This window comes from Chinchilla lanigera, unplaced genomic scaffold, assembly GCF_000276665.1.
Source record: "Chinchilla lanigera isolate Chin_1 unplaced genomic scaffold, ChiLan1.0 scaffold00036, whole genome shotgun sequence".
Classification (NCBI taxonomy): Eukaryota; Metazoa; Chordata; class Mammalia; order Rodentia; family Chinchillidae; genus Chinchilla; species Chinchilla lanigera.
Genome location: NW_004955437.1, coordinates 2,466,686 through 2,476,584, shown reverse-complemented (window position 1 = coordinate 2,476,584; position 9,899 = coordinate 2,466,686).

Sequence of the window (9,899 nt, the reverse complement as noted above, 5' to 3'; positions counted from 1 at the left end):
GCCGCCCGCCGGGGCGCGGCGTCCCCTGCGCCTCGCGGCCCTGCCCCTGGGAGAAAGGGACGCGGGCGCGGAGAGTCGGTGGGCGCTGCGGAAACTTGGCCAACTTTTTAAAGTCCCATTTCTAGCGAGCCGACTTGATCTTGTTTTTTTGCCCACTCTTACTTTTCCCTCGTCCTGATTTCCTCTCCGACTTGCTTTTTTATTTTGCATTGTGTGTATTTTTGTACGCCACCTCAAACCTTCGCCGGAGGGAGGCGGGTATAAATAAATCGGGAGGCAAATGCGTGCCGTGGGGGCGGGGTGGGCCGCGGCTCCTGCCCCTGCGGGTGACCCACACCCTGGACATCCAAATGGCTCCCCCGCCGACCCCCGCCTGCGTGGCTTCTGCATTGCAAATGCCCTGAATTCGCTTTCTTTCCCTTCCAGTATTAAGCAGAGAGCGAGTGAGTTGGGGATCAAAACATGCATGAGTCCTAGCAAACTGTCAGATCTGGAGGAATCGGGACCTGAATACACCCGAGCAAGCTGAGTAACAATCGAGGCTGCCAGGAGGCTGAAACTATTTCATTCATTCTTCAAGAGCCTACTTTGCATCCAAGAGCTAGGCCAGGCTCCGGGTACAGTCAGCGGGCAGGTCCCTGCGCTGTAGACTCGGAGGGGGTGGGGGGCCAGGTGCTTAAAGAGTAGGAGCCGCAGGTGGGGGTCAGGGGCCTCCCGGAGATGGGCTCCAGCAGGTCCTGCAGCGGTCGGCTGGACGTGGGGGGCCGGCGTGTGCAGACGGGGAGCAGGGGGAGCTGTGTAGGCCTGGGCCCGCAGCCAGGCGGGAGTCCCCGAGCCGTGTTGCCACCAGAACCGGTCTTCCCCACAGGAAGTGGTTTCTGATGCCCAGAGTTGGCTTGTGAAGGGCACGTGCAGGGCGTGAAGCGTCGGGGTGAGCTGCTTCTGGGACAGCCGACTTACTCTTGTGTTTTAGACTCTGCCGGAAGATGGGTGCGAGCGGCCCCGCTTGGGGCTCAGGCCAGGCGGGTGGCGGTGGGGCCGATGGTTCCCGCGTTCCACAGGGCAGAGGAAGTAGACGGGAGAAGCAGAGGCGCCCTGGGAACCATCTGGCCTGTTGTGCAAACCGGGATACCTTCCCGCCAAGCCTTGGTGCGGCTCAGTGGTGGAGATCGTGCCGAGCTCCCGCCCTGTGAGGCCCTGTGAGGCCCTGTGAGGCCCCCGAGTGGACGCCTAGCTTCGCAAAATAAGAAACCTTTGATTGGGGAGAACTAGCCAAGCAGAAAATGCCCGTTCCGAGTGTTCAACTTACGAAGTGAGCAGGTCTGTGTCACCAGCACGGTGACAGATCTGCACGGGTCTGCAGCCTCTGGTGCACACATCTGCCCCCCGCCATCCATGCCCGCATCCAGGCGGGGTCACCGGGGTCACGCGTGTGCACTGTCCGCCGCCCCCCCCCCCTTCCGTGAGCTGTGCACACTACTGCCCACGGCCGCGCTTTCACCCTCCGGGCTGCAGAGCTGCCAGGGTGAGCGTCGTGTCCGGTCCTGTGGCTGGCGCTTGGGTAGATTCTGCTCTGGGCTGTTCCGAGCATGCGCTTTCTAGAATCTGGTGTGGTGAGTTCCAGGCCCCTCGGGTACGCCTGGGAGAGCAGGGAAGGATCAGGACACACGTGCCCGGATTGAGAGGGGCAGGAGGTTCAGAGTGCGGGGCCGCTGTTGATAGTTAGGAGCAGATAACGGGCATAAACCTCCCTGAGCCCGTTGCGGCGAGGGAGGGTGACCGCCGCGCACAGCATTTGAGCACCCTCCGCCAGTCTCCCGGTGGCTACTAGTACATCTGGTCATCTGGCAGGCGCAGGCCTGCAGGCCCTGCTGACCGCAGACTCTGCTGCCAGGAAACCTGGCAGGCCGGAGTGGGAGGAGGACCTCTTCTGGTTCCAACTTTCGAGGGAAAAACTCCAGTGAAAACGAGGCCTGCCTCAGGCACCTCCAGGCCCCTGCCGTGAGGCAGCACCCACCCTGGGGCTCGGCGGCCTTGGGACCCCAAAGGCTTTCACAGCTTTCTTCAGGGCTTTTCCCCCCCGGAAAGCGCAGCTCTTCCCCGGCCTCAGGAAAACTTGGAAGGAAAGGCGATTTGAGCATATGCTGATGTACGAGCAGCCCGGTGCCCCGCACCCCTCGGAGCGCAGCCTCGGCCCAAGCCCAGTTCACAGCAAGGAAACGGGGTCTCCACAGGCGCTCGGGAACCTGCCTCTGCCCCGCTGCTGCTTCTGTGGCACACCCAGCGGGTTGCCGCCTCACCCAGCCCAGCCACACCGATCATTCTGGGGACCACGAGAGGCCCTGAGGCCCTGGCTTTGAACAGGATGGCAACACCCCGGCCATCAAGGGGCTGCCCTGTGGGGTACCCGTACAAGTGTGGCACATGCTGTAATAAGGACCCGGGGTAGCATGGGGCAGGGAGCGGGCCAGGCAGGAACAACCAAAGAGCCCTTGAAAATAGGCATGAGGACAGCCTGTGTCTGGTGTGAGGGTGGCATGGGGATCGGTGCCATCGGACTCCCTCTGAAGCTGCCGTCTGGGAGCTGAATTAAATCTCAGTCAAGCCCCCCTCAGCAAGGCTCCCCCTCCAAAGTGCAGGCCAGCCCCTCCATGCTGTCCTGTTGCTCCAGGACGCCCCGCCTGGAGCCGGCTCCTCCAGTTCCAGCAGCCCTGTGAGTACCTGATTCATTGCTGAGCCTCTCTGGGCTGACATGTGAGGAATGTTTGTTTCTCCTCTCTGCAGAACCCTCAGGGAAGCCTACTGTCTATCTCTACAGGTCACACTCTTCTCCAGCCTAGGTTGGAGCTCGCCTCAGGGCCTTTGCACTTGCTGCCCCATCCCCCAGCTCTTCCCCACTGCCTCGGGGCTCCTGCAGTATTAGGTTGTCCACACTCTTTGAAACTGGGTGTCTCTCCCTGTAAACCCCCCCATCCACTCTACTATGGCTTATTTTTTTTCCCTATGACACACCAGTTTCTAACACACTAATTCATTATTTAACCATTATCAATAATACATGATCTGTGTGGTGTTTTCTGTCCAGGTCCCTCCACTGGAATGCCAGCTCCTTCGGTGTGGAGCATTTTATCTTCTGTGTTCTCTGGGATACCCCCAGGGCCTAGCACAGTGTTCAAACTCAGAAACTGTTGAATGAAGAATGCTTAGCCAGCGTGGCTTCTGTTACCCACACAGGCCAAGGCCCAGGGCATCTGTCCCCAAACCAGGAGACGGAAGAGCACCGGAGAGTGTTCTTTGTGTGACCGGGTTAGGTCCTGTGCGTCGTTCCTATCTGCCCTTGAGTCTTTAGATTTGATTTTTTACTTATTTTTGAGACAGGGTCTCACTATGCAGTGCCGGCTGGCCTCAGACTCACAGTGATTCTCCTGCCTCAGCCTTCCGAGTGCTGAGATGACAGGCCTTTGCCTCCACGCCCGGCTGAGATTTTATAGTTTGCCACTGGAGAGTTCCTTTGGTGGGGAGCAGGGAGGTCGGCACTGGCTGGTCTGTGTCAGCGATGACAGTAGGCACTGCTTTCCTACCATGCGGTTGAGCTGGGTGAGAGTCGGATGTCTGCGTTAAGTGGGACAGTGTGCCTTTGGTCTCAGTGACCGTGTCAGTGTCTGATCCAGAGCCCGTCCAGTGAGCGCTAGAGGCTGCAGCTGAGGCTCCGCGGTGTCGCTCCCATGGGCGAGAAAGCCTGGAGCTGTGGGAAGCAGCGCCCTAGGGCAGCGCCCGTGCGTGTGACCTCCTTGTCGGGCGCCAGCTGCATTTTCTGGAGCCTGGCTCACCTTCCAGGCTGCAGCCTGGGCCGGAAGTCCACGCCGCTCGTGCCTGGCCTTAGGTTCTCCAACTTGGGCAGCAGTGACCCCATCTGCGAACAGGCCCTGAGGTTTCCGGGGTGCTCGGTGGTGGTGGGCTCGTGTGTGTGGGGTCCATTTCCTGCCTGTTTAGAAGCTGAGCATGTCCAGGATGCGGACAGGAACCGTGAGTGACCAGTGTGGCCGCCGCAGGTCTCCCTGTCACCCCAGCCTGGCCTTGGTGAGTCCTGGCCTGGCGCCTTCCTCCTGCGGGGGCCGCAGCTGTGCCGGGGCTGCGCGGCCTGGGGAGGTGAGAGGCGCCTCCAGGACCCCAGGGCCCCTGAACCCTCACCCCAGCCATCCCGGGAATGGACAGGAGCGGGTGCTCAGTTGCCAGGGCCGCAGTTGCCCAAGCCCAAGCTGAGCCCAGGTCTGGAGGTGGACGGGAGCAGCGCGGAGGTGGAGGCCGGGGAGGGAGGGGCTGAGCCCAGGCCGGAGGTCTGCAGTCCTCCCGACCTTTGTGTTGTGCCTCCGGGACCCAGATCTCCACCAGGGCCCTTGGGGGCCTGGCCCGCTCGGCCTTATTTTGGTGAATGGACGATGCATGGGCGCGCGCTGGGGGAGGGGCAGAGGAAGTGGGCAGCTGGGGGAGGGCCGGTGGGGGAGGGGAAGGGGCACTGGCGGGAGAGGGGGGAGGGGAGGGGCTGTCCTGGAAGCTGGCTTGGAGATGGCGGTGGCGCCACCCTCTCCCCACCAACCTGGTCTGCATCTCCTGTCCAGCGAGTCCCCAGGGCTGTCCCCAACGCTGTCTGTCCGGGGAGGTGAGGTCCCCAGGGCCCTCGTCCCCAGCGTGAGCTGGGTGGGCCGCCCCTTTGTTGTCTTAGCTTCCAGGAACCCGGTCACTAGGGCCCCTGGGCGGGACCGAGAGCTCTGCGTGGCGTGGGCAGCGTGGAGCACCCTCCACCCCCGCCCTGTCCCTGAAGTCCGGGTGGCGGGAAATGCAGGGGCTCGGGGGCTCTAGGGACAGCGGAGGGCGAGTGTGCGGAGAACCAGGGGCCTGCCCTGCTGGCCATGGCCGGGCCTCCCACGGTCGGGGCAGTGCCAAGCGACACCAGGATTCTGGGTCACTGTCCGGGGTGTCCTGCCGTTCCCAGGCGTGCAGTGTGCGTGCGCCCCCGGCCCGCCGTAGTCCTTTGTCTGGTTCTCCGGGGAGGCTCCCATCCCCCACTCCGCCTGGGCTCCGGGGTCCCCCGCCAGGGCTACCTGTTGATCTCCTGTGACCCCCTGCAGTTGCAGGGACAGGCGGTGGGAAGGTGACCCAAAGCCGCGCCGCACAGCCGCCGCGTGAGCCTCGCTCCTCTCCCCTGCCCGCAGGGCTCTGCCCACAGCTCCCGCGCGCCCCGCGCCGGCGGCTGGGGAGCAGGGTGGCTGTCCTGGGACTTTCTCCCAGTCTCCAGCGGAGTCCCGGGAGCGGGCACCAGATTCCCCACCCCTGTAGCACGGGCCATCTTAAGCCAGCGGCTTGGTCCCCGGGAGAGCCACCCTGCCTGGGCTCCGCGGCGCGGGCAGCCTCGCTCTCAGGCCACTGGTTGGCGGGGGCCGGGCGGCGCCTTTAGAGCCCCCAAGTGTGGGGTGGGTGGGGAGGTGGTGCCGGGAGAGGCGCAGTCATTTTCACACGCCGCGCTCCTCAGGCACGTGGCTCCAGTCCGGCCCCCTGCGTGAAGGAGCCAGCTTCATGAGCGCGGCTTGGGTGTGGGCTGCTGGCTCGCCCCCTGTCCAGTGCCCAGCCCCGCCCACCCCCTCCCTGCGGTCGGTCCCACGGCCCTGACCCGCCCCGGGCCTGGCTGCCCGTGCGGAGGAGAGAGCCCTCACACTACTCCCTGGCTGCGGCAGAAACAGTGCAGAACTCCTTCACCAGGCGCGGTGCTGCCCCACTGTGACCCCAGCACCCGGCGGCTGAGGCAGGAGGATCGCTGCGAGTTCAAGGCTGGCCTGGGCTACATAATGAGACCCTGTCTTCAGAAAGGAAAGGCAACCTTAGGCTGGACCGATGGGGCCATCACAGCGTTCTTTTTGGATATGGTGGATTCAAGCAATCTATTATTAATTAAATACGAGCTTTGTTTTGTTTTACATTTTAATGTGGCTACTAAAATAGGAAAGACAAGGTCCGAGGTGCGCTCAGCGGCTCCCTCTCTCTCTCTGCTGGCCGGTGCTACTCGGGGTCATTGTGCCCTCAGGCACCTCGATCCCCTGGTGGGCAGGGGTGCCAGCTGTCCGTGTGCGCTTCCCTCCTTGTTGGGCGAGTCTGGCGCTCAGCGGGGTTCAGGGCACCTCTGTCATGGGGTGGGAGCGAAGGACCTCCCAGAAAGTGGGCTGGGTCCGCGGGGCGCCCCCACACCCGCTGGGAGCAGTGCGGAGCGGGGCGCAGAGGGGCCGCAGCGGGGACCGCAAGTGCGTGTGCGGGGACCCTCGGGCCGCGCGCCCCTGGCGCGTCTCCGGTGCCCACTGGGCTGGCGTGAGGTCATGGTGTCGGAGACACGTCGTAGACCCTTTCTCGTTCCCTTCCGCGGGGATCCCCCTCCCCTGCCTCACTCTGCTCACACGGTGACTCAGGCGGCGCGCGCCCCACACGGACACCGGCACCCGCACCAACATCGGCGCCCGCGGAGGGCGCCAGGACTGCGGCTAGAGCAGGGTGTGGGGGAAGGACAGCGCGGGGCGCCCTGCCCTGGGGGCGGCGCTGAGGGGCACTGATCCCGGGCCAAGTAACAGCTGCAGAGACATGGGTTTGGGGAGGATGGAGGGACAGGGTCTGCCGGGCAGATGGCGCACACCTGTGATCCCAGCACTCAGGAGGCTGAGGCAGGAGGATCTCTGCCTGGGCTACATAGCAAGACCCTGTCTCAAAAAAAGGAAAAGATAGACAGACAGATAGACAGACACACATGAAGCCAGAGAGACCAGGAGCCTGAAGTAAGAGCGGGAGGGGAGGTGGAGGAAGTGGCAGGGCTGAGACGGTACCCTTCCTGAACGGGGTTCAGGGGCTGTCCTGGGAGGCTGGACCGGGGACCAGGCCTGGACCCCTGGGTCACAGTGGGTCACAGACGCTGAGCGTCTGGGCCGGGCTGGCCTTGCAGGGTGGGATGAAGGAAGCCGGTCCTGGCTTCTGGCCTCGCTGGGCCGGGCCCTGGGGATCCGAGCGCGGAGCGGCACCCAGTGCGCCTGCGCCCTCCGCGCCGGCAGCTTCCCTGCCGCAGTCACCCGGGAGGTTCCAGCCCTGTCCGTTCCACTTCCAGCCCCGGCCGGACTGCTGTGGGCAGATGGGCGCTGATGGGCACAAGGAAGAGCTTTGCAAACCGCGGCCCTCGGCCCTGGCGCCACCCCTTCCCCAAGCCCAGCGGGTAGAGCCGTGTCCATCGGCACAGCTGGGCAGAACCAGGGGCTCAGCCTTCACCCCGGCCTCGCAGGACAAGAGGGGCTTCCCGTGGGCTCAGGGCCGTGGGCCGTGGGCCGGTCAGGCAGAGGCAGAGAGGCCTGATTATGAGCAGAGCAGAGTGGCCGGCGGCCTCCCACAGCCAGGCCCCTTCTGATGCATCCTCACCACTGCCCTGCTGGTGCTGTGCTTCTCCTTGGGGCTTGCGGTTGAGGTAACCTGCACAGAGAGGTTCAGTAACTTCCCTAAGGCCACACAGTAAAGCAGGACTGGAACACAGCCATTCTGAGCCAAATCTGCGCCCCCCCCTTTTTTTTTGCCTCTCCTTTTTATTGTTTGGTGATACCAGAGATTGGATGCCAGGTAAGCAAGAGAGCACTGAGCTACACCAAGAGCTCTTTTTTTTTAAATCTCTGTCTCTCTCTTTGAGACAGGGTCTCGCTATGCAGTTCAGGCTGGCCTTGAGCTCATTTTGCAGCCCAGGCTGGCCTCGAACTCTCAATGATCCTCCTGCCTCAGCCTCCTGAATGCTGGGGTTACAGATGTGTGCCACCATGCCCTGCTCCAATAGCTCTTAAATAAAAATTTTAAACTGGATGTGGTGGCACATGCCTCTAATCCTAGCACTCAGGAGGCTGAAGCAGGAGGATTCCTGGGAGTTCGAGGCCAGCATGGACTCTATATTGAGACCCTGTCTTTAAAAAGAAGAAAAAAAGTAAGATGAGATCTCACTAAGTTGCCCAAACTGGCCTTAAACTTGTGATCCTCCTGCCTCAGCTCCCTGAGTAGCTGGGATTTCAAATCTGCCACTATACACTTAGGTCCCACCCTGCGTGTGAGTCGGGCTGGCGTGGGAAGGGCAGGCAGGAACACTTGTGCACACTCCATGTAGTGTAGACTGCGTGGCCAAGGGCTTGGTTGAGAAAGAGCTTGACTCATGGGTTTCAGAAATAACCAGCTGGGCTGGAGCACAGGGGCTCAGGGTGGGAAAAGGATTCCGTGGAAAGAGTGAATGGAAACTGACACGGTGGCCACTGGGGAGGCTGAGGCAGAAGGATCATTCTGAGTTCCGAGACCAGCCTGGGCTACAAAGTGAGCTCAAGGCCAGCCTGAACTGCATAGCGAGACTCTGTCTCAAAAAAGACAAAAAAACTAGAAATGTAGGAGGGAGGCACAGAAGCGGTGTGGCCGAGGTGGGACAGGCAGCACTTTAGAAAAGGTCACTGTGCAGTTCTCAAATGGCAGAGCGCCTCCAAGCAGTACCCCCAGCTTTGTTTCGAGAATGGGAATGGTTTAGGGGCTCTAACAGCCTTTTCACCAACTAGCCCCACTTCCAGGAATCTTTCCTGGGCACAGTGAGGGAGTCTGAGGTTTGTGTCCCAAAGTCTGAGCTTCATTCTATCATCACATACAATAATAATGAAGGAAGCCAGATGTGATGGCTCATGCCTGTAATCCCAGCACTTGGGAGGCTGAGGCAGGAGGGTCTCGGTGAGTTCGAGGCCAGCCTTGACCACAGAGCTCAAGGACAACCTGAAGTGCATAGTGAAACCCTGTCTCAAAAAAAGAAAAAACAAAAAAATGATGAAGGAAAGCTGGGAGTGGCACGGGTGGTGCATGCCTGTAATCCCAGTTCTCAGGAGGCTGAGGCAGGAGAATCACCACGAGTTTGAGGCCTACAGCTAAGAACTGGATTTCACCATGGCCACAGGACCCAAATCAACAAAAACCAAGCATATTTCTATATTTAACATCAAACAATTGGAAAATGAAATGAAAAAGACTGTACTATTTATAATTGTTCCAAAAAGAAAGAAGGCACCAAGGAAATACTTGTGTGTGACAAAACCTAGGTGACATGCACAGGTTGTTCTAACAAAGCACGCAGAGGACATGGATGCTGAGAAGTCGGAAGCAGTGGCGACAGAGACGGACCCGCAGACCCGGGGAGGCACAGCCCTGTCACAGTGGGTGTGGCGAGACGCAGTTTCTCTCCGCACAGTCTGTCCCTTTCCCAGGCCTGCCCTAAAATATGGCGCGCTGTGCGGCAATCATAGCAGAGATGCATCAGGCCACGGCCTTGGAGGCCACGGCTTCCAAACCCAAACATGGGTGGGCCGGGCCCTTGGGGGAGACCCCTTCTCTGCCCTTCCAGCTCCAGCTGCCTCGCCCACTCGGTTCTTGGCATTGAGGTACATGGTGCTTTCCTTTATCTTTATTTTTTCTTTGTGAAACAAGGTCTTGCTATGTAGCCCAGTCTGGTCACGGATACACGGTGATCTTCCTGCCTCAGCCTCCTGAGTGCCGGGGCCACAGGTGTGTACCACCATGCCCGGCTCATCTCCTTTGAAAGGGGCCTCAGATGGTTGATTTCCGGGCCTTCCTTCCTTCACCATGACTTCATCCTAATTCATGACATCAAGGGCCAAGTTCCTAATTAAAGTGGCCTCCTGAGGAATTGGGGCTGGGACTTTAACATACGTATTTTGGGGGAGACACGGTCACCCCGTAACAGTGATCAATTCCTATCAGAATGCCCACGGGAAGTTTTTGTAGATGGGGACCAACTCACTAAAAACTTATGAGGAAAGGCAAAGAAACCAGAAGAGCGAAAATAACTTTGG